The 16,101-nt window shown below is 47.8% G+C and overlaps 51 non-coding genes and 1 pseudogene across 51 annotated transcripts; all 52 read right to left on the bottom strand.

Moving 5' to 3' along the window:
* Nucleotides 1–64: 64 nt before the first annotated feature.
* LOC138552089 (5S ribosomal RNA) lies at nucleotides 65–183 on the bottom strand. Its single transcript, XR_011295783.1, has one exon. It is a non-coding gene; the product is annotated as a 5S ribosomal RNA (ribosomal RNA).
* A 106-nt stretch (nucleotides 184–289) lies between these two features.
* LOC138552088 (5S ribosomal RNA) lies at nucleotides 290–408 on the bottom strand. Its single transcript, XR_011295781.1, has one exon. It is a non-coding gene; the product is annotated as a 5S ribosomal RNA (ribosomal RNA).
* A 106-nt stretch (nucleotides 409–514) lies between these two features.
* Nucleotides 515–633, bottom strand: LOC138552935 (5S ribosomal RNA). The gene has a single exon (XR_011296613.1). It is a non-coding gene; the product is annotated as a 5S ribosomal RNA (ribosomal RNA).
* Nucleotides 634–740: 107 nt separating this feature from the next.
* LOC138552087 (5S ribosomal RNA) lies at nucleotides 741–859 on the bottom strand. Its single transcript, XR_011295780.1, has one exon. It is a non-coding gene; the product is annotated as a 5S ribosomal RNA (ribosomal RNA).
* Nucleotides 860–1,322: 463 nt separating this feature from the next.
* Nucleotides 1,323–1,441, bottom strand: LOC138552086 (5S ribosomal RNA). Its single transcript, XR_011295779.1, has one exon. It is a non-coding gene; the product is annotated as a 5S ribosomal RNA (ribosomal RNA).
* A 106-nt stretch (nucleotides 1,442–1,547) lies between these two features.
* Nucleotides 1,548–1,666, bottom strand: LOC138552085 (5S ribosomal RNA). The gene has a single exon (XR_011295778.1). It is a non-coding gene; the product is annotated as a 5S ribosomal RNA (ribosomal RNA).
* Nucleotides 1,667–1,772: 106 nt separating this feature from the next.
* LOC138552084 (5S ribosomal RNA) lies at nucleotides 1,773–1,891 on the bottom strand. The gene has a single exon (XR_011295777.1). It is a non-coding gene; the product is annotated as a 5S ribosomal RNA (ribosomal RNA).
* A 106-nt stretch (nucleotides 1,892–1,997) lies between these two features.
* Nucleotides 1,998–2,116, bottom strand: LOC138552082 (5S ribosomal RNA). Its single transcript, XR_011295776.1, has one exon. It is a non-coding gene; the product is annotated as a 5S ribosomal RNA (ribosomal RNA).
* A 106-nt stretch (nucleotides 2,117–2,222) lies between these two features.
* On the bottom strand, nucleotides 2,223–2,341 carry LOC138552718 (5S ribosomal RNA). The gene has a single exon (XR_011296396.1). It is a non-coding gene; the product is annotated as a 5S ribosomal RNA (ribosomal RNA).
* Nucleotides 2,342–2,447: 106 nt separating this feature from the next.
* LOC138552081 (5S ribosomal RNA) lies at nucleotides 2,448–2,566 on the bottom strand. The gene has a single exon (XR_011295775.1). It is a non-coding gene; the product is annotated as a 5S ribosomal RNA (ribosomal RNA).
* Nucleotides 2,567–3,040: 474 nt separating this feature from the next.
* Nucleotides 3,041–3,159, bottom strand: LOC138552079 (5S ribosomal RNA). Its single transcript, XR_011295773.1, has one exon. It is a non-coding gene; the product is annotated as a 5S ribosomal RNA (ribosomal RNA).
* Nucleotides 3,160–3,265: 106 nt separating this feature from the next.
* Nucleotides 3,266–3,384, bottom strand: LOC138552078 (5S ribosomal RNA). Its single transcript, XR_011295772.1, has one exon. It is a non-coding gene; the product is annotated as a 5S ribosomal RNA (ribosomal RNA).
* Nucleotides 3,385–3,490: 106 nt separating this feature from the next.
* On the bottom strand, nucleotides 3,491–3,609 carry LOC138552077 (5S ribosomal RNA). Its single transcript, XR_011295771.1, has one exon. It is a non-coding gene; the product is annotated as a 5S ribosomal RNA (ribosomal RNA).
* A 106-nt stretch (nucleotides 3,610–3,715) lies between these two features.
* Nucleotides 3,716–3,834, bottom strand: LOC138552076 (5S ribosomal RNA). Its single transcript, XR_011295770.1, has one exon. It is a non-coding gene; the product is annotated as a 5S ribosomal RNA (ribosomal RNA).
* A 106-nt stretch (nucleotides 3,835–3,940) lies between these two features.
* LOC138552075 (5S ribosomal RNA) lies at nucleotides 3,941–4,059 on the bottom strand. Its single transcript, XR_011295769.1, has one exon. It is a non-coding gene; the product is annotated as a 5S ribosomal RNA (ribosomal RNA).
* Nucleotides 4,060–4,165: 106 nt separating this feature from the next.
* LOC138552073 (5S ribosomal RNA) lies at nucleotides 4,166–4,284 on the bottom strand. Its single transcript, XR_011295767.1, has one exon. It is a non-coding gene; the product is annotated as a 5S ribosomal RNA (ribosomal RNA).
* Nucleotides 4,285–4,390: 106 nt separating this feature from the next.
* On the bottom strand, nucleotides 4,391–4,509 carry LOC138552717 (5S ribosomal RNA). Its single transcript, XR_011296395.1, has one exon. It is a non-coding gene; the product is annotated as a 5S ribosomal RNA (ribosomal RNA).
* A 106-nt stretch (nucleotides 4,510–4,615) lies between these two features.
* Nucleotides 4,616–4,734, bottom strand: LOC138552072 (5S ribosomal RNA). Its single transcript, XR_011295766.1, has one exon. It is a non-coding gene; the product is annotated as a 5S ribosomal RNA (ribosomal RNA).
* A 463-nt stretch (nucleotides 4,735–5,197) lies between these two features.
* On the bottom strand, nucleotides 5,198–5,316 carry LOC138552071 (5S ribosomal RNA). The gene has a single exon (XR_011295765.1). It is a non-coding gene; the product is annotated as a 5S ribosomal RNA (ribosomal RNA).
* A 106-nt stretch (nucleotides 5,317–5,422) lies between these two features.
* Nucleotides 5,423–5,541, bottom strand: LOC138553104 (5S ribosomal RNA). The gene has a single exon (XR_011296781.1). It is a non-coding gene; the product is annotated as a 5S ribosomal RNA (ribosomal RNA).
* A 666-nt stretch (nucleotides 5,542–6,207) lies between these two features.
* Nucleotides 6,208–6,326, bottom strand: LOC138552070 (5S ribosomal RNA). The gene has a single exon (XR_011295764.1). It is a non-coding gene; the product is annotated as a 5S ribosomal RNA (ribosomal RNA).
* A 106-nt stretch (nucleotides 6,327–6,432) lies between these two features.
* LOC138552069 (5S ribosomal RNA) lies at nucleotides 6,433–6,551 on the bottom strand. Its single transcript, XR_011295763.1, has one exon. It is a non-coding gene; the product is annotated as a 5S ribosomal RNA (ribosomal RNA).
* Nucleotides 6,552–6,657: 106 nt separating this feature from the next.
* Nucleotides 6,658–6,776, bottom strand: LOC138552066 (5S ribosomal RNA). Its single transcript, XR_011295761.1, has one exon. It is a non-coding gene; the product is annotated as a 5S ribosomal RNA (ribosomal RNA).
* A 106-nt stretch (nucleotides 6,777–6,882) lies between these two features.
* LOC138552065 (5S ribosomal RNA) lies at nucleotides 6,883–7,001 on the bottom strand. The gene has a single exon (XR_011295760.1). It is a non-coding gene; the product is annotated as a 5S ribosomal RNA (ribosomal RNA).
* Nucleotides 7,002–7,465: 464 nt separating this feature from the next.
* On the bottom strand, nucleotides 7,466–7,584 carry LOC138553172 (5S ribosomal RNA). Its single transcript, XR_011296848.1, has one exon. It is a non-coding gene; the product is annotated as a 5S ribosomal RNA (ribosomal RNA).
* A 106-nt stretch (nucleotides 7,585–7,690) lies between these two features.
* LOC138552064 (5S ribosomal RNA) lies at nucleotides 7,691–7,809 on the bottom strand. The gene has a single exon (XR_011295759.1). It is a non-coding gene; the product is annotated as a 5S ribosomal RNA (ribosomal RNA).
* A 106-nt stretch (nucleotides 7,810–7,915) lies between these two features.
* On the bottom strand, nucleotides 7,916–8,024 carry LOC138553181 (5S ribosomal RNA; annotated as a pseudogene).
* A 106-nt stretch (nucleotides 8,025–8,130) lies between these two features.
* Nucleotides 8,131–8,249, bottom strand: LOC138552628 (5S ribosomal RNA). The gene has a single exon (XR_011296308.1). It is a non-coding gene; the product is annotated as a 5S ribosomal RNA (ribosomal RNA).
* A 464-nt stretch (nucleotides 8,250–8,713) lies between these two features.
* LOC138552063 (5S ribosomal RNA) lies at nucleotides 8,714–8,832 on the bottom strand. Its single transcript, XR_011295758.1, has one exon. It is a non-coding gene; the product is annotated as a 5S ribosomal RNA (ribosomal RNA).
* A 106-nt stretch (nucleotides 8,833–8,938) lies between these two features.
* LOC138552062 (5S ribosomal RNA) lies at nucleotides 8,939–9,057 on the bottom strand. The gene has a single exon (XR_011295757.1). It is a non-coding gene; the product is annotated as a 5S ribosomal RNA (ribosomal RNA).
* A 106-nt stretch (nucleotides 9,058–9,163) lies between these two features.
* LOC138552716 (5S ribosomal RNA) lies at nucleotides 9,164–9,282 on the bottom strand. Its single transcript, XR_011296394.1, has one exon. It is a non-coding gene; the product is annotated as a 5S ribosomal RNA (ribosomal RNA).
* A 106-nt stretch (nucleotides 9,283–9,388) lies between these two features.
* Nucleotides 9,389–9,507, bottom strand: LOC138552061 (5S ribosomal RNA). The gene has a single exon (XR_011295756.1). It is a non-coding gene; the product is annotated as a 5S ribosomal RNA (ribosomal RNA).
* Nucleotides 9,508–9,613: 106 nt separating this feature from the next.
* On the bottom strand, nucleotides 9,614–9,732 carry LOC138552934 (5S ribosomal RNA). The gene has a single exon (XR_011296612.1). It is a non-coding gene; the product is annotated as a 5S ribosomal RNA (ribosomal RNA).
* Nucleotides 9,733–9,839: 107 nt separating this feature from the next.
* LOC138552060 (5S ribosomal RNA) lies at nucleotides 9,840–9,958 on the bottom strand. Its single transcript, XR_011295755.1, has one exon. It is a non-coding gene; the product is annotated as a 5S ribosomal RNA (ribosomal RNA).
* Nucleotides 9,959–10,421: 463 nt separating this feature from the next.
* LOC138552059 (5S ribosomal RNA) lies at nucleotides 10,422–10,540 on the bottom strand. The gene has a single exon (XR_011295754.1). It is a non-coding gene; the product is annotated as a 5S ribosomal RNA (ribosomal RNA).
* Nucleotides 10,541–10,646: 106 nt separating this feature from the next.
* LOC138553103 (5S ribosomal RNA) lies at nucleotides 10,647–10,765 on the bottom strand. The gene has a single exon (XR_011296780.1). It is a non-coding gene; the product is annotated as a 5S ribosomal RNA (ribosomal RNA).
* Nucleotides 10,766–11,431: 666 nt separating this feature from the next.
* LOC138552058 (5S ribosomal RNA) lies at nucleotides 11,432–11,550 on the bottom strand. Its single transcript, XR_011295753.1, has one exon. It is a non-coding gene; the product is annotated as a 5S ribosomal RNA (ribosomal RNA).
* Nucleotides 11,551–11,656: 106 nt separating this feature from the next.
* Nucleotides 11,657–11,775, bottom strand: LOC138552057 (5S ribosomal RNA). The gene has a single exon (XR_011295752.1). It is a non-coding gene; the product is annotated as a 5S ribosomal RNA (ribosomal RNA).
* Nucleotides 11,776–11,881: 106 nt separating this feature from the next.
* On the bottom strand, nucleotides 11,882–12,000 carry LOC138552055 (5S ribosomal RNA). The gene has a single exon (XR_011295750.1). It is a non-coding gene; the product is annotated as a 5S ribosomal RNA (ribosomal RNA).
* Nucleotides 12,001–12,106: 106 nt separating this feature from the next.
* On the bottom strand, nucleotides 12,107–12,225 carry LOC138552054 (5S ribosomal RNA). The gene has a single exon (XR_011295749.1). It is a non-coding gene; the product is annotated as a 5S ribosomal RNA (ribosomal RNA).
* Nucleotides 12,226–12,699: 474 nt separating this feature from the next.
* On the bottom strand, nucleotides 12,700–12,818 carry LOC138552053 (5S ribosomal RNA). Its single transcript, XR_011295748.1, has one exon. It is a non-coding gene; the product is annotated as a 5S ribosomal RNA (ribosomal RNA).
* A 106-nt stretch (nucleotides 12,819–12,924) lies between these two features.
* LOC138552052 (5S ribosomal RNA) lies at nucleotides 12,925–13,043 on the bottom strand. Its single transcript, XR_011295747.1, has one exon. It is a non-coding gene; the product is annotated as a 5S ribosomal RNA (ribosomal RNA).
* Nucleotides 13,044–13,149: 106 nt separating this feature from the next.
* Nucleotides 13,150–13,268, bottom strand: LOC138552932 (5S ribosomal RNA). The gene has a single exon (XR_011296610.1). It is a non-coding gene; the product is annotated as a 5S ribosomal RNA (ribosomal RNA).
* Nucleotides 13,269–13,375: 107 nt separating this feature from the next.
* Nucleotides 13,376–13,494, bottom strand: LOC138552050 (5S ribosomal RNA). The gene has a single exon (XR_011295746.1). It is a non-coding gene; the product is annotated as a 5S ribosomal RNA (ribosomal RNA).
* Nucleotides 13,495–13,957: 463 nt separating this feature from the next.
* LOC138552049 (5S ribosomal RNA) lies at nucleotides 13,958–14,076 on the bottom strand. The gene has a single exon (XR_011295745.1). It is a non-coding gene; the product is annotated as a 5S ribosomal RNA (ribosomal RNA).
* Nucleotides 14,077–14,182: 106 nt separating this feature from the next.
* Nucleotides 14,183–14,301, bottom strand: LOC138552048 (5S ribosomal RNA). The gene has a single exon (XR_011295744.1). It is a non-coding gene; the product is annotated as a 5S ribosomal RNA (ribosomal RNA).
* Nucleotides 14,302–14,407: 106 nt separating this feature from the next.
* On the bottom strand, nucleotides 14,408–14,526 carry LOC138552047 (5S ribosomal RNA). The gene has a single exon (XR_011295743.1). It is a non-coding gene; the product is annotated as a 5S ribosomal RNA (ribosomal RNA).
* A 106-nt stretch (nucleotides 14,527–14,632) lies between these two features.
* Nucleotides 14,633–14,751, bottom strand: LOC138552046 (5S ribosomal RNA). The gene has a single exon (XR_011295742.1). It is a non-coding gene; the product is annotated as a 5S ribosomal RNA (ribosomal RNA).
* Nucleotides 14,752–14,857: 106 nt separating this feature from the next.
* Nucleotides 14,858–14,976, bottom strand: LOC138552715 (5S ribosomal RNA). Its single transcript, XR_011296393.1, has one exon. It is a non-coding gene; the product is annotated as a 5S ribosomal RNA (ribosomal RNA).
* A 106-nt stretch (nucleotides 14,977–15,082) lies between these two features.
* On the bottom strand, nucleotides 15,083–15,201 carry LOC138552045 (5S ribosomal RNA). Its single transcript, XR_011295740.1, has one exon. It is a non-coding gene; the product is annotated as a 5S ribosomal RNA (ribosomal RNA).
* A 474-nt stretch (nucleotides 15,202–15,675) lies between these two features.
* Nucleotides 15,676–15,794, bottom strand: LOC138552043 (5S ribosomal RNA). The gene has a single exon (XR_011295738.1). It is a non-coding gene; the product is annotated as a 5S ribosomal RNA (ribosomal RNA).
* Nucleotides 15,795–15,900: 106 nt separating this feature from the next.
* Nucleotides 15,901–16,019, bottom strand: LOC138552042 (5S ribosomal RNA). The gene has a single exon (XR_011295737.1). It is a non-coding gene; the product is annotated as a 5S ribosomal RNA (ribosomal RNA).
* Nucleotides 16,020–16,101: the final 82 nt, after the last annotated feature.

Below are 16,101 nucleotides of genomic sequence, written 5' to 3'. Positions count from 1 at the left end.
GAAACATACCAAATTTGAAAAGTAATTGAGAAGTTGCGCAATTACTAATCATGGAGCACGAAATAGCCTACAGCACCTGGTATTCCCAGGCGGTCTCCCATCCAGGTACTAACTAGGCCCGACACTGCTTAGCTTCCGAGATCAGACGAGATCGGGCGCATTCAGTGTGGTGTGGCCGTAGGCTCTGGGCCTAGTGAGTTTTGTACTTTTAAGCATCTAGTCGGCTAGACCTTGCAGTTTTGAAAGGCAATTGAGAAATGGCTCACTTCCTGAACTTGGAGCACAAAAAAGCCTACAGCACCTGGTATTCCCAGGCGGTCTCCCATCCAGGTACTAACTAGGCCCGACACTGCTTAGCTTCCGAGATCAGACGAGATCGGGCGCATTCAGTGTGGTGTGGCCGTAGGCTCTGGGCCTAGTGAGTTTTGTACTTTTAAGCATCTAGTCGGCTAGACCTTGCAGTTTTGAAAGGCAATTGAGAAATGGCTCACTTCCTGAACTTGGAGCACAAAAAAGCCTACAGCACCTGGTATTCCCATGCGGTCTCCCATCCAGGTACTAACTAGGCCCGACACTGCTTAGCTTCCGAGATCAGACGAGATCAGGCGCATTCAGTGTGGTGTGGCCGTAGGCTCTGGGCCTAGTGAGTTTTGTACTTTTAAGCATCTAGTCGGCTAGACCTTGCAGTTTTGAAAGGCAATTGAGAAATGGCTCACTTCCTGAACTTGGAGCAAAAAAAAAGCCTACAGCACCTGGTATTCCCAGGCGGTCTCCCATCCAGGTACTAACTAGGCCCGACACTGCTTAGCTTCCGAGATCAGACGAGATCGGGCGCATTCAGTGTGGTGTGGCCGTAGGCTCTAGAAATGCTAAGAATATTACTCTTATGCATTTGCATTTAGTAAGCTAAGCCATGCAGCCACTTGCAACATGATACCACGCTCATCGCTCGATCAGGCTCGATCAGGCGAGATATATAAGACTGGTGGGCCCATTCAGGACTCCTATGTCTGGTAGGATAACTTTAATCCATCCATCCTGTTTCTGTTGCAGGGAGGTGGAGAGAACAATCAACACAATAACGGCTTTCTTTCATGCCTCTTGAAGGACTCAATATTCTCTGTACTGCATTACATGTGAAAGTCGATTTATTACCCATGAACACACTACCTGTATGCTAATTATATGTAAATAGGTAGCTCCAGCCCTCATAATGTTGTCCAACATTTCCGCTATAAAACGGGATACAATTATTTTGGAAACATACCAAATTTGAAAAGTAATTGAGAAGTTGTGCAATTACTAATCATGGAGCACAAAATAGCCTACAGCACCTGGTATTCCCAGGCGGTCTCCCATCCAGGTACTAACTAGGCCCGACACTGCTTAGCTTCCGAGATCAGACGAGATCGGGCGCATTCAGTGTGGTGTGGCCGTAGGCTCTGGGCCTAGTGAGTTTTGTACTTTTAAGCATCTAGTCGGCTAGACCTTGCAGTTTTGAAAGGCAATTGAGAAATGGCTCACTTCCTGAACTTGGAGCACAAAAAAGCCTACAGCACCTGGTATTCCCAGGCGGTCTCCCATCCAGGTACTAACTAGGCCCGACACTGCTTAGCTTCCGAGATCAGACGAGATCGGGCGCATTCAGTGTGGTGTGGCCGTAGGCTCTGGTCCTAGTGAGTTTTGTACTTTTAAGCATCTAGTCGGCTAGACCTTGCAGTTTTGAAAGGCAATTGAGAAATGGCTCACTTCCTGAACTTGGAGCACAAAAAAGCCTACAGCACCTGGTATTCCCAGGCGGTCTCCCATCCAGGTACTAACTAGGCCCGACACTGCTTAGCTTCCGAGATCAGACGAGATCGGGCGCATTCAGTGTGGTGTGGCCGTAGGCTCTGGGCCTAGTGAGTTTTGTACTTTTAAGCATCTAGTCGGCTAGACCTTGCAGTTTTGAAAGGCAATTGAGAAATGGCTCACTTCCTGAACTTGGAGCACAAAAAAGCCTACAGCACCTGGTATTCCCAGGCGGTCTCCCATCCAGGTACTAACTAGGCCCGACACTGCTTAGCTTCCGAGATCAGACGAGATCGGGCGCATTCAGTGTGGTGTGGCCGTAGGCTCTGGGCCTAGTGAGTTTTGTACTTTTAAGCATATAGTCGGCTAGACCTTGCAGTTTTGAAAGGCAATTGAGAAATGGCTCACTTCCTGAACTTGGAGCACAAAAAAGCCTACAGCACCTGGTATTCCCAGGCGGTCTCCCATCCAGGTACTAACTAGGCCCGACACTGCTTAGCTTCCGAGATCAGACGAGATCAGGCGCATTCAGTGTGGTGTGGCCGTAGGCTCTGGGCCTAGTGAGTTTTGTACTTTTAAGCATCTAGTCGGCTAGACCTTGCAGTTTTGAAAGGCAATTGAGAAATGGCTCACTTCCTGAACTTGGAGCACAAAAAAGCCTACAGCACCTGGTATTCCCAGGCGGTCTCCCATCCAGGTACTAACTAGGCCCGACACTGCTTAGCTTCCGAGATCAGACGAGATCGGGCGCATTCAGTGTGGTGTGGCCGTAGGCTCTAGAAATGCTAAGAATATTACTCTTATGCATTTGCATTTAGTAAGCTAAGCCATGCAGCCACTTGCAACATGATACCACGCTCATCGCTCGATCAGCGCTCGATCAGGCTCGATCAGGCGAGATATATAAGACTGGTGGGCCCATTCAGGACTCCTATGTCTGGTAGGATAACTTTAATCCATCCATCCTGTTTCTGTTGCAGGGAGGTGGAGAGAACAATCAACACAATAACGGCTTTCTTTCATGCCTCTTGAAGGACTCAATATTCTCTGTACTGCATTACATGTGAAAGTCGATTTATTACCCATGAACACACTACCTGTATGCTAATTATATGTAAATAGGTAGCTCCAGCCCTCATAATGTTGTCCAACATTTCCGCTATAAAACGGGATAAAATTATTTTGGAAACATACCAAATTTGAAAAGTAATTGAGAAGTTGCGCAATTACTAATCATGGAGCACAAAATAGCCTACAGCACCTGGTATTCCCAGGCGGTCTCCCATCCAGGTACTAACTAGGCCCGACACTGCTTAGCTTCCGAGATCAGACGAGATCGGGCGCATTCAGTGTGGTGTGGCCGTAGGCTCTGGGCCTAGTGAGTTTTGTACTTTTAAGCATCTAGTCGGCTAGACCTTGCAGTTTTGAAAGGCAATTGAGAAATGGCTCACTTCCTGAACTTGGAGCACAAAAAAGCCTACAGCACCTGGTATTCCCAGGCGGTCTCCCATCCAGGTACTAACTAGGCCCGACACTGCTTAGCTTCCGAGATCAGACGAGATCGGGCGCATTCAGTGTGGTGTGGCCGTAGGCTCTGGTCCTAGTGAGTTTTGTACTTTTAAGCATCTAGTCGGCTAGACCTTGCAGTTTTGAAAGGCAATTGAGAAATGGCTCACTTCCTGAACTTGGAGCACAAAAAAGCCTACAGCACCTGGTATTCCCAGGCGGTCTCCCATCCAGGTACTAACTAGGCCCGACACTGCTTAGCTTCCGAGATCAGACGAGATCGGGCGCATTCAGTGTGGTGTGGCCGTAGGCTCTGGGCCTAGTGAGTTTTGTACTTTTAAGCATCTAGTCGGCTAGACCTTGCAGTTTTGAAAGGCAATTGAGAAATGGCTCACTTCCTGAACTTGGAGCACAAAAAAGCCTACAGCACCTGGTATTCCCAGGCGGTCTCCCATCCAGGTACTAACTAGGCCCGACACTGCTTAGCTTCCGAGATCAGACGAGATCGGGCGCATTCAGTGTGGTGTGGCCGTAGGCTCTGGGCCTAGTGAGTTTTGTACTTTTAAGCATATAGTCGGCTAGACCTTGCAGTTTTGAAAGGCAATTGAGAAATGGCTCACTTCCTGAACTTGGAGCACAAAAAAGCCTACAGCACCTGGTATTCCCAGGCGGTCTCCCATCCAGGTACTAACTAGGCCCGACACTGCTTAGCTTCCGAGATCAGACGAGATCGGGCGCATTCAGTGTGGTGTGGCCGTAGGCTCTGGGCCTAGTGAGTTTTGTACTTTTAAGCATCTAGTCGGCTAGACCTTGCAGTTTTGAAAGGCAATTGAGAAATGGCTCACTTCCTGAACTTGGAGCACAAAAAAGCCTACAGCACCTGGTATTCCCAGGCGGTCTCCCATCCAGGTACTAACTAGGCCCGACACTGCTTAGCTTCCGAGATCAGACGAGATCGGGCGCATTCAGTGTGGTGTGGCCGTAGGCTCTGGGCCTAGTGAGTTTTGTACTTTTAAGCATATAGTCGGCTAGACCTTGCAGTTTTGAAAGGCAATTGAGAAATGGCTCACTTCCTGAACTTGGAGCACAAAAAAGCCTACAGCACCTGGTATTCCCAGGCGGTCTCCCATCCAGGTACTAACTAGGCCCGACACTGCTTAGCTTCCGAGATCAGACGAGATCAGGCGCATTCAGTGTGGTGTGGCCGTAGGCTCTGGGCCTAGTGAGTTTTGTACTTTTAAGCATCTAGTCGGCTAGACCTTGCAGTTTTGAAAGGCAATTGAGAAATGGCTCACTTCCTGAACTTGGAGCACAAAAAAGCCTACAGCACCTGGTATTCCCAGGCGGTCTCCCATCCAGGTACTAACTAGGCCCGACACTGCTTAGCTTCCGAGATCAGACGAGATCGGGCGCATTCAGTGTGGTGTGGCCGTAGGCTCTAGAAATGCTAAGAATATTACTCTTATGCATTTGCATTTAGTAAGCTAAGCCATGCAGCCACTTGCAACATGATACCACGCTCATCGCTCGATCAGGCTCGATCAGGCGAGATATATAAGACTGGTGGGCCCATTCAGGACTCCTATGTCTGGTAGGATAACTTTAATCCATCCATCCTGTTTCTGTTGCAGGGAGGTGGAGAGAACAATCAACACAATAACGGCTTTCTTTCATGCCTCTTGAAGGACTCAATATTCTCTGTACTGCATTACATGTGAAAGTCGATTTATTACCCATGAACACACTACCTGTATGCTAATTATATGTAAATAGGTAGCTCCAGCCCTCATAATGTTGTCCAACATTTCCGCTATAAAACGGGATACAATTATTTTGGAAACATACCAAATTTGAAAAGTAATTGAGAAGTTGTGCAATTACTAATCATGGAGCACAAAATAGCCTACAGCACCTGGTATTCCCAGGCGGTCTCCCATCCAGGTACTAACTAGGCCCGACACTGCTTAGCTTCCGAGATCAGACGAGATCGGGCGCATTCAGTGTGGTGTGGCCGTAGGCTCTAGTCCTAGTGAGTTTTGTACTTTTAAGCATCTAGTCGGCTAGACCTTGCAGTTTTGAAAGGCAATTGAGAAATGGCTCACTTCCTGAACTTGGAGCACAAAAAAGCCTACAGCACCTGGTATTCCCAGGCCGTCTCCCATCCAGGTACTAACTAGGCCCGACACTGCTTAGCTTCCGAGATCAGACGAGATCGGGCGCATTCAGTGTGGTGTGGCCGTAGGCTCTGGTCCTAGTGAGTTTTGTACTTTTAAGCATCTAGTCGGCTAGACCTTGCAGTTTTGAAAGGCAATTGAGAAATGGCTCACTTCCTGAACTTGGAGCACAAAAAAGCCTACAGCACCTGGTATTCCCAGGCGGTCTCCCATCCAGGTACTAACTAGGCCCGACACTGCTTAGTGTGGTGTGGCCGTAGGCTCTAGAAATGCTAAGAATATTACTCTTATGCATTTGCATTTAGTAAGCTAAGCCATGCAGCCACTTGCAACATGATACCACGCTCATCGCTCGATCAGCGCTCGATCAGGCTCGATCAGGCGAGATATATAAGACTGGTGGGCCCATTCAGGACTCCTATGTCTGGTAGGATAACTTTAATCCATCCATCCTGTTTCTGTTGCAGGGAGGTGGAGAGAACAATCAACACAATAACGGCTTTCTTTCATGCCTCTTGAAGGACTCAATATTCTCTGTACTGCATTACATGTGAAAGTCGATTTATTACCCATGAACACACTACCTGTATGCTAATTATATGTAAATAGGTAGCTCCAGCCCTCATAATGTTGTCCAACATTTCCGCTATAAAACGGGATAAAATTATTTTGGAAACATACCAAATTTGAAAAGTAATTGAGAAGTTGTGCAATTACTAATCATGGAGCACAAAATAGCCTACAGCACCTGGTATTCCCAGGCGGTCTCCCATCCAGGTACTAACTAGGCCCGACACTGCTTAGCTTCCGAGATCAGACGAGATCGGGCGCATTCAGTGTGGTGTGGCCGTAGGCTCTGGGCCTAGTGAGTTTTGTACTTTTAAGCATCTAGTCGGCTAGACCTTGCAGTTTTGAAAGGCAATTGAGAAATGGCTCACTTCCTGAACTTGGAGCACAAAAAAGCCTACAGCACCTGGTATTCCCAGGCGGTCTCCCATCCAGGTACTAACTAGGCCCGACACTGCTTAGCTTCCGAGATCAGACGAGATCGGGCGCATTCAGTGTGGTGTGGCCGTAGGCTCTGGTCCTAGTGAGTTTTGTACTTTTAAGCATCTAGTCGGCTAGACCTTGCAGTTTTGAAAGGCAATTGAGAAATGGCTCACTTCCTGAACTTGGAGCACAAAAAAGCCTACAGCACCTGGTATTCCCAGGCGGTCTCCCATCCAGGTACTAACTAGGCCCGACACTGCTTAGCTTCCGAGATCAGACGAGATCGGGCGCATTCAGTGTGGTGTGGCCGTAGGCTCTGGGCCTAGTGAGTTTTGTACTTTTAAGCATCTAGTCGGCTAGACCTTGCAGTTTTGAAAGGCAATTGAGAAATGGCTCACTTCCTGAACTTGGAGCACAAAAAAGCCTACAGCACCTGGTATTCCCAGGCGGTCTCCCATCCAGGTACTAACTAGGCCCGACACTGCTTAGCTTCCGAGATCAGACGAGATCGGGCGCATTCAGTGTGGTGTGGCCGTAGGCTCTAGAAATGCTAAGAATATTACTCTTATGCATTTGCATTTAGTAAGCTAAGCCATGCAGCCACTTGCAACATGATACCACGCTCATCGCTCGATCAGCGCTCGATCAGGCGAGATATATAAGACTGGTGGGCCCATTCAGGACTCCTATGTCTGGTAGGATAACTTTAATCCATCCATCCTGTTTCTGTTGCAGGGAGGTGGAGAGAACAATCAACACAATAACGGCTTTCTTTCATGCCTCTTGAAGGACTCAATATTCTCTGTACTGCATTACATGTGAAAGTCGATTTATTACCCATGAACACACTACCTGTATGCTAATTATATGTAAATAGGTAGCTCCAGCCCTCATAATGTTGTCCAACATTTCCGCTATAAAACGGGATAAAATTATTTTGGAAACATACCAAATTTGAAAAGTAATTGAGAAGTTGTGCAATTACTAATCATGGAGCACAAAATAGCCTACAGCACCTGGTATTCCCAGGCGGTCTCCCATCCAGGTACTAACTAGGGCCGACACTGCTTAGCTTCCGCGATCAGACGAGATCGGGCGCATTCAGTGTGGTGTGGCCGTAGGCTCTGGGCCTAGTGAGTTTTGTACTTTTAAGCATCTAGTCGGCTAGACCTTGCAGTTTTGAAAGGCAATTGAGAAATGGCTCACTTCCTGAACTTGGAGCACAAAAAAGCCTACAGCACCTGGTATTCCCAGGCGGTCTCCCATCCAGGTACTAACTAGGCCCGACACTGCTTAGCTTCCGAGATCAGACGAGATCGGGCGCATTCAGTGTGGTGTGGCCGTAGGCTCTGGTCCTAGTGAGTTTTGTACTTTTAAGCATCTAGTCGGCTAGACCTTGCAGTTTTGAAAGGCAATTGAGAAATGGCTCACTTCCTGAACTTGGAGCACAAAAAAGCCTACAGCACCTGGTATTCCCAGGCGGTCTCCCATCCAGGTACTAACTAGGCCCGACACTGCTTAGCTTCCGAGATCGGGCGCATTCAGTGTGGTGTGGCCGTAGGCTCTGGGCCTAGTGAGTTTTGTACTTTTAAGCATCTAGTCGGCTAGACCTTGCAGTTTTGAAAGGCAATTGAGAAATGGCTCACTTCCTGAACTTGGAGCACAAAAAAGCCTACAGCACCTGGTATTCCCAGGCGGTCTCCCATCCAGGTACTAACTAGGCCCGACACTGCTTAGCTTCCGAGATCAGAGGAGATCGGGCGCATTCAGTGTGGTGTGGCCGTAGGCTCTAGAAATGCTAAGAATATTACTCTTATGCATTTGCATTTAGTAAGCTAAGCCATGCAGCCACTTGCAACATGATACCACGCTCATCGCTCGATCAGCGCTCGATCAGGCGAGATATATAAGACTGGTGGGCCCATTCAGGACTCCTATGTCTGGTAGGATAACTTTAATCCATCCATCCTGTTTCTGTTGCAGGGAGGTGGAGAGAACAATCAACACAATAACGGCTTTCTTTCATGCCTCTTGAAGGACTCAATATTCTCTGTACTGCATTACATGTGAAAGTCGATTTATTACCCATGAACACACTACCTGTATGCTAATTATATGTAAATAGGTAGCTCCAGCCCTCATAATGTTGTCCAACATTTCCGCTATAAAACGGGATACAATTATTTTGGAAACATACCAAATTTGAAAAGTAATTGAGAAGTTGCGCAATTACTAATCATGGAGCACAAAATAGCCTACAGCACCTGGTATTCCCAGGCGGTCTCCCATCCAGGTACTAACTAGGCCCGACACTGCTTAGCTTCCGAGATCAGACGAGATCGGGCGCATTCAGTGTGGTGTGGCCGTAGGCTCTGGGCCTAGTGAGTTTTGTACTTTTAAGCATCTAGTCGGCTAGACCTTGCAGTTTTGAAAGGCAATTGAGAAATGGCTCACTTCCTGAACTTGGAGCACAAAAAAGCCTACAGCACCTGGTATTCCCAGGCGGTCTCCCATCCAGGTACTAACTAGGCCCGACACTGCTTAGCTTCCGAGATCAGACGAGATCGGGCGCATTCAGTGTGGTGTGGCCGTAGGCTCTGGGCCTAGTGAGTTTTGTACTTTTAAGCATATAGTCGGCTAGACCTTGCAGTTTTGAAAGGCAATTGAGAAATGGCTCACTTCCTGAACTTGGAGCACAAAAAAGCCTACAGCACCTGGTATTCCCAGGCGGTCTCCCATCCAGGTACTAACTAGGCCCGACACTGCTTAGCTTCCGAGATCAGACGAGATCAGGCGCATTCAGTGTGGTGTGGCCGTAGGCTCTGGGCCTAGTGAGTTTTGTACTTTTAAGCATCTAGTCGGCTAGACCTTGCAGTTTTGAAAGGCAATTGAGAAATGGCTCACTTCCTGAACTTGGAGCACAAAAAAGCCTACAGCACCTGGTATTCCCAGGCGGTCTCCCATCCAGGTACTAACTAGGCCCGACACTGCTTAGCTTCCGAGATCAGACGAGATCGGGCGCATTCAGTGTGGTGTGGCCGTAGGCTCTGGGCCTAGTGAGTTTTGTACTTTTAAGCATCTAGTCGGCTAGACCTTGCAGTTTTGAAAGGCAATTGAGAAATGGCTCACTTCCTGAACTTGGAGCACAAAAAAGCCTACAGCACCTGGTATTCCCATGCGGTCTCCCATCCAGGTACTAACTAGGCCCGACACTGCTTAGCTTCCGAGATCAGACGAGATCAGGCGCATTCAGTGTGGTGTGGCCGTAGGCTCTGGGCCTAGTGAGTTTTGTACTTTTAAGCATCTAGTCGGCTAGACCTTGCAGTTTTGAAAGGCAATTGAGAAATGGCTCACTTCCTGAACTTGGAGCAAAAAAAAAGCCTACAGCACCTGGTATTCCCAGGCGGTCTCCCATCCAGGTACTAACTAGGCCCGACACTGCTTAGCTTCCGAGATCAGACGAGATCGGGCGCATTCAGTGTGGTGTGGCCGTAGGCTCTAGAAATGCTAAGAATATTACTCTTATGCATTTGCATTTAGTAAGCTAAGCCATGCAGCCACTTGCAACATGATACCACGCTCATCGCTCGATCAGGCTCGATCAGGCGAGATATATAAGACTGGTGGGCCCATTCAGGACTCCTATGTCTGGTAGGATAACTTTAATCCATCCATCCTGTTTCTGTTGCAGGGAGGTGGAGAGAACAATCAACACAATAACGGCTTTCTTTCATGCCTCTTGAAGGACTCAATATTCTCTGTACTGCATTACATGTGAAAGTCGATTTATTACCCATGAACACACTACCTGTATGCTAATTATATGTAAATAGGTAGCTCCAGCCCTCATAATGTTGTCCAACATTTCCGCTATAAAACGGGATACAATTATTTTGGAAACATACCAAATTTGAAAAGTAATTGAGAAGTTGTGCAATTACTAATCATGGAGCACAAAATAGCCTACAGCACCTGGTATTCCCAGGCGGTCTCCCATCCAGGTACTAACTAGGCCCGACACTGCTTAGCTTCCGAGATCAGACGAGATCGGGCGCATTCAGTGTGGTGTGGCCGTAGGCTCTAGTCCTAGTGAGTTTTGTACTTTTAAGCATCTAGTCGGCTAGACCTTGCAGTTTTGAAAGGCAATTGAGAAATGGCTCACTTCCTGAACTTGGAGCACAAAAAAGCCTACAGCACCTGGTATTCCCAGGCCGTCTCCCATCCAGGTACTAACTAGGCCCGACACTGCTTAGCTTCCGAGATCAGACGAGATCGGGCGCATTCAGTGTGGTGTGGCCGTAGGCTCTGGTCCTAGTGAGTTTTGTACTTTTAAGCATCTAGTCGGCTAGACCTTGCAGTTTTGAAAGGCAATTGAGAAATGGCTCACTTCCTGAACTTGGAGCACAAAAAAGCCTACAGCACCTGGTATTCCCAGGCGGTCTCCCATCCAGGTACTAACTAGGCCCGACACTGCTTAGTGTGGTGTGGCCGTAGGCTCTAGAAATGCTAAGAATATTACTCTTATGCATTTGCATTTAGTAAGCTAAGCCATGCAGCCACTTGCAACATGATACCACGCTCATCGCTCGATCAGCGCTCGATCAGGCTCGATCAGGCGAGATATATAAGACTGGTGGGCCCATTCAGGACTCCTATGTCTGGTAGGATAACTTTAATCCATCCATCCTGTTTCTGTTGCAGGGAGGTGGAGAGAACAATCAACACAATAACGGCTTTCTTTCATGCCTCTTGAAGGACTCAATATTCTCTGTACTGCATTACATGTGAAAGTCGATTTATTACCCATGAACACACTACCTGTATGCTAATTATATGTAAATAGGTAGCTCCAGCCCTCATAATGTTGTCCAACATTTCCGCTATAAAACGGGATAAAATTATTTTGGAAACATACCAAATTTGAAAAGTAATTGAGAAGTTGTGCAATTACTAATCATGGAGCACAAAATAGCCTACAGCACCTGGTATTCCCAGGCGGTCTCCCATCCAGGTACTAACTAGGCCCGACACTGCTTAGCTTCCGAGATCAGACGAGATCGGGCGCATTCAGTGTGGTGTGGCCGTAGGCTCTGGGCCTAGTGAGTTTTGTACTTTTAAGCATCTAGTCGGCTAGACCTTGCAGTTTTGAAAGGCAATTGAGAAATGGCTCACTTCCTGAACTTGGAGCACAAAAAAGCCTACAGCACCTGGTATTCCCAGGCGGTCTCCCATCCAGGTACTAACTAGGCCCGACACTGCTTAGCTTCCGAGATCAGACGAGATCGGGCGCATTCAGTGTGGTGTGGCCGTAGGCTCTGGTCCTAGTGAGTTTTGTACTTTTAAGCATCTAGTCGGCTAGACCTTGCAGTTTTGAAAGGCAATTGAGAAATGGCTCACTTCCTGAACTTGGAGCACAAAAAAGCCTACAGCACCTGGTATTCCCAGGCGGTCTCCCATCCAGGTACTAACTAGGCCCGACACTGCTTAGCTTCCGAGATCAGACGAGATCGGGCGCATTCAGTGTGGTGTGGCCGTAGGCTCTGGGCCTAGTGAGTTTTGTACTTTTAAGCATCTAGTCGGCTAGACCTTGCAGTTTTGAAAGGCAATTGAGAAATGGCTCACTTCCTGAACTTGGAGCACAAAAAAGCCTACAGCACCTGGTATTCCCAGGCGGTCTCCCATCCAGGTACTAACTAGGCCCGACACTGCTTAGCTTCCGAGATCAGACGAGATCGGGCGCATTCAGTGTGGTGTGGCCGTAGGCTCTAGAAATGCTAAGAATATTACTCTTATGCATTTGCATTTAGTAAGCTAAGCCATGCAGCCACTTGCAACATGATACCACGCTCATCGCTCGATCAGCGCTCGATCAGGCTCGATCAGGCGAGATATATAAGACTGGTGGGCCCATTCAGGACTCCTATGTCTGGTAGGATAACTTTAATCCATCCATCCTGTTTCTGTTGCAGGGAGGTGGAGAGAACAATCAACACAATAACGGCTTTCTTTCATGCCTCTTGAAGGACTCAATATTCTCTGTACTGCATTACATGTGAAAGTCGATTTATTACCCATGAACACACTACCTGTATGCTAATTATATGTAAATAGGTAGCTCCAGCCCTCATAATGCTGTCCAACATTTCCGCTATAAAACGGGATACAATTATTTTGGAAACATACCAAATTTGAAAAGTAATTGAGAAGTTGCGCAATTACTAATCATGGAGCACGAAATAGCCTACAGCACCTGGTATTCCCAGGCGGTCTCCCATCCAGGTACTAACTAGGCCCGACACTGCTTAGCTTCCGAGATCAGACGAGATCGGGCGCATTCAGTGTGGTGTGGCCGTAGGCTCTGGGCCTAGTGAGTTTTGTACTTTTAAGCATCTAGTCGGCTAGACCTTGCAGTTTTGAAAGGCAATTGAGAAATGGCTCACTTCCTGAACTTGGAGCACAAAAAAGCCTACAGCACCTGGTATTCCCAGGCGGTCTCCCATCCAGGTACTAACTAGGCCCGACACTGCTTAGCTTCCGAGATCAGACGAGATCGGGCGCATTCAGTGTGGTGTGGCCGTAGGCTCTGGGCCTAGTGAGTTTTGTACTTTTAAGCATCTAGTCGGCTAGACCTTGCAGTTTTGAAAGGCAATTGAGAAATGGCTCACTTCCTGAACTTGGAGCACAAAAAAGCCTACAGCACCTGGTATTCCCATGCGGTCTCCCATCCAGGTACTAACTAGGCCCGACACTGCTTAGCTTCCGAGATCAGACGAGATCAGGCGCATTCAGTGTGGTGTGGCCGTAGGCTCTGGGCCTAGTGAGTTTTGTACTTTTAAGCATCTAGTCGGCTAGACCTTGCAGTTTTGAAAGGCAATTGAGAAATGGCTCACTTCCTGAACTTGGAGCAAAAAAAAAGCCTACAGCACCTGGTATTCCCAGGCGGTCTCCCATCCAGGTACTAACTAGGCCCGACACTGCTTAGCTTCCGAGATCAGACGAGATCGGGCGCATTCAGTGTGGTGTGGCCGTAGGCTCTAGAAATGCTAAGAATATTACTCTTATGCATTTGCATTTAGTAAGCTAAGCCATGCAGCCACTTGCAACATGATACCACGCTCATCGCTCGATCAGGCTCGATCAGGCGAGATATATAAGACTGGTGGGCCCATTCAGGACTCCTATGTCTGGTAGGATAACTTTAATCCATCCATCCTGTTTCTGTTGCAGGGAGGTGGAGAGAACAATCAACACAATAACGGCTTTCTTTCATGCCTCTTGAAGGACTCAATATTCTCTGTACTGCATTACATGTGAAAGTCGATTTATTACCCATGAACACACTACCTGTATGCTAATTATATGTAAATAGGTAGCTCCAGCCCTCATAATGTTGTCCAACATTTCCGCTATAAAACGGGATACAATTATTTTGGAAACATACCAAATTTGAAAAGTAATTGAGAAGTTGTGCAATTACTAATCATGGAGCACAAAATAGCCTACAGCACCTGGTATTCCCAGGCGGTCTCCCATCCAGGTACTAACTAGGCCCGACACTGCTTAGCTTCCGAGATCAGACGAGATCGGGCGCATTCAGTGTGGTGTGGCCGTAGGCTCTGGGCCTAGTGAGTTTTGTACTTTTAAGCATCTAGTCGGCTAGACCTTGCAGTTTTGAAAGGCAATTGAGAAATGGCTCACTTCCTGAACTTGGAGCACAAAAAAGCCTACAGCACCTGGTATTCCCAGGCGGTCTCCCATCCAGGTACTAACTAGGCCCGACACTGCTTAGCTTCCGAGATCAGACGAGATCGGGCGCATTCAGTGTGGTGTGGCCGTAGGCTCTGGTCCTAGTGAGTTTTGTACTTTTAAGCATCTAGTCGGCTAGACCTTGCAGTTTTGAAAGGCAATTGAGAAATGGCTCACTTCCTGAACTTGGAGCACAAAAAAGCCTACAGCACCTGGTATTCCCAGGCGGTCTCCCATCCAGGTACTAACTAGGCCCGACACTGCTTAGCTTCCGAGATCAGACGAGATCGGGCGCATTCAGTGTGGTGTGGCCGTAGGCTCTGGGCCTAGTGAGTTTTGTACTTTTAAGCATCTAGTCGGCTAGACCTTGCAGTTTTGAAAGGCAATTGAGAAATGGCTCACTTCCTGAACTTGGAGCACAAAAAAGCCTACAGCACCTGGTATTCCCAGGCGGTCTCCCATCCAGGTACTAACTAGGCCCGACACTGCTTAGCTTCCGAGATCAGACGAGATCGGGCGCATTCAGTGTGGTGTGGCCGTAGGCTCTGGGCCTAGTGAGTTTTGTACTTTTAAGCATATAGTCGGCTAGACCTTGCAGTTTTGAAAGGCAATTGAGAAATGGCTCACTTCCTGAACTTGGAGCACAAAAAAGCCTACAGCACCTGGTATTCCCAGGCGGTCTCCCATCCAGGTACTAACTAGGCCCGACACTGCTTAGCTTCCGAGATCAGACGAGATCAGGCGCATTCAGTGTGGTGTGGCCGTAGGCTCTGGGCCTAGTGAGTTTTGTACTTTTAAGCATCTAGTCGGCTAGACCTTGCAGTTTTGAAAGGCAATTGAGAAATGGCTCACTTCCTGAACTTGGAGCACAAAAAAGCCTACAGCACCTGGTATTCCCAGGCGGTCTCCCATCCAGGTACTAACTAGGCCCGACACTGCTTAGCTTCCGAGATCAGACGAGATCGGGCGCATTCAGTGTGGTGTGGCCGTAGGCTCTAGAAATGCTAAGAATATTACTCTTATGCATTTGCATTTAGTAAGCTAAGCCATGCAGCCACTTGCAACATGATACCACGCTCATCGCTCGATCAGCGCTCGATCAGGCTCGATCAGGCGAGATATATAAGACTGGTGGGCCCATTCAGGACTCCTATGTCTGGTAGGATAACTTTAATCCATCCATCCTGTTTCTGTTGCAGGGAGGTGGAGAGAACAATCAACACAATAACGGCTTTCTTTCATGCCTCTTGAAGGACTCAATATTCTCTGTACTGCATTACATGTGAAAGTCGATTTATTACCCATGAACACACTACCTGTATGCTAATTATATGTAAATAGGTAGCTCCAGCCCTCATAATGTTGTCCAACATTTCCGCTATAAAACGGGATAAAATTATTTTGGAAACATACCAAATTTGAAAAGTAATTGAGAAGTTGCGCAATTACTAATCATGGAGCACAAAATAGCCTACAGCACCTGGTATTCCCAGGCGGTCTCCCATCCAGGTACTAACTAGGCCCGACACTGCTTAGCTTCCGAGATCAGACGAGATCGGGCGCATTCAGTGTGGTGTGGCCGTAGGCTCTGGGCCTAGTGAGTTTTGTACTTTTAAGCATCTAGTCGGCTAGACCTTGCAGTTTTGAAAGGCAATTGAGAAATGGCTCACTTCCTGAACTTGGAGCACAAAAAAGCCTACAGCACCTGGTATTCCCAGGCGGTCTCCCATCCAGGTACTAACTAGGCCCGACACTGCTTAGCTTCCGAGATCAGACGAGATCGGGCGCATTCAGTGTGGTGTGGCCGTAGGCTCTGGTCCTAGTGAGTTTTGTACTTTTAAGCATCTAGTCGGCTAGACCTTGCAGTTTTGAAAGGCAATTGAGAAATGGCTCA

The sequence above is a fragment of the Ambystoma mexicanum genome, unplaced genomic scaffold, assembly GCF_040938575.1.
Source record: "Ambystoma mexicanum isolate Mex_15411 unplaced genomic scaffold, UKY_AmexF1_1 Mex_scaf106, whole genome shotgun sequence".
In the NCBI taxonomy this organism is placed as follows: Eukaryota; Metazoa; Chordata; class Amphibia; order Caudata; family Ambystomatidae; genus Ambystoma; species Ambystoma mexicanum.
This window is presented reverse-complemented; position numbering and strand designations above follow the sequence as displayed.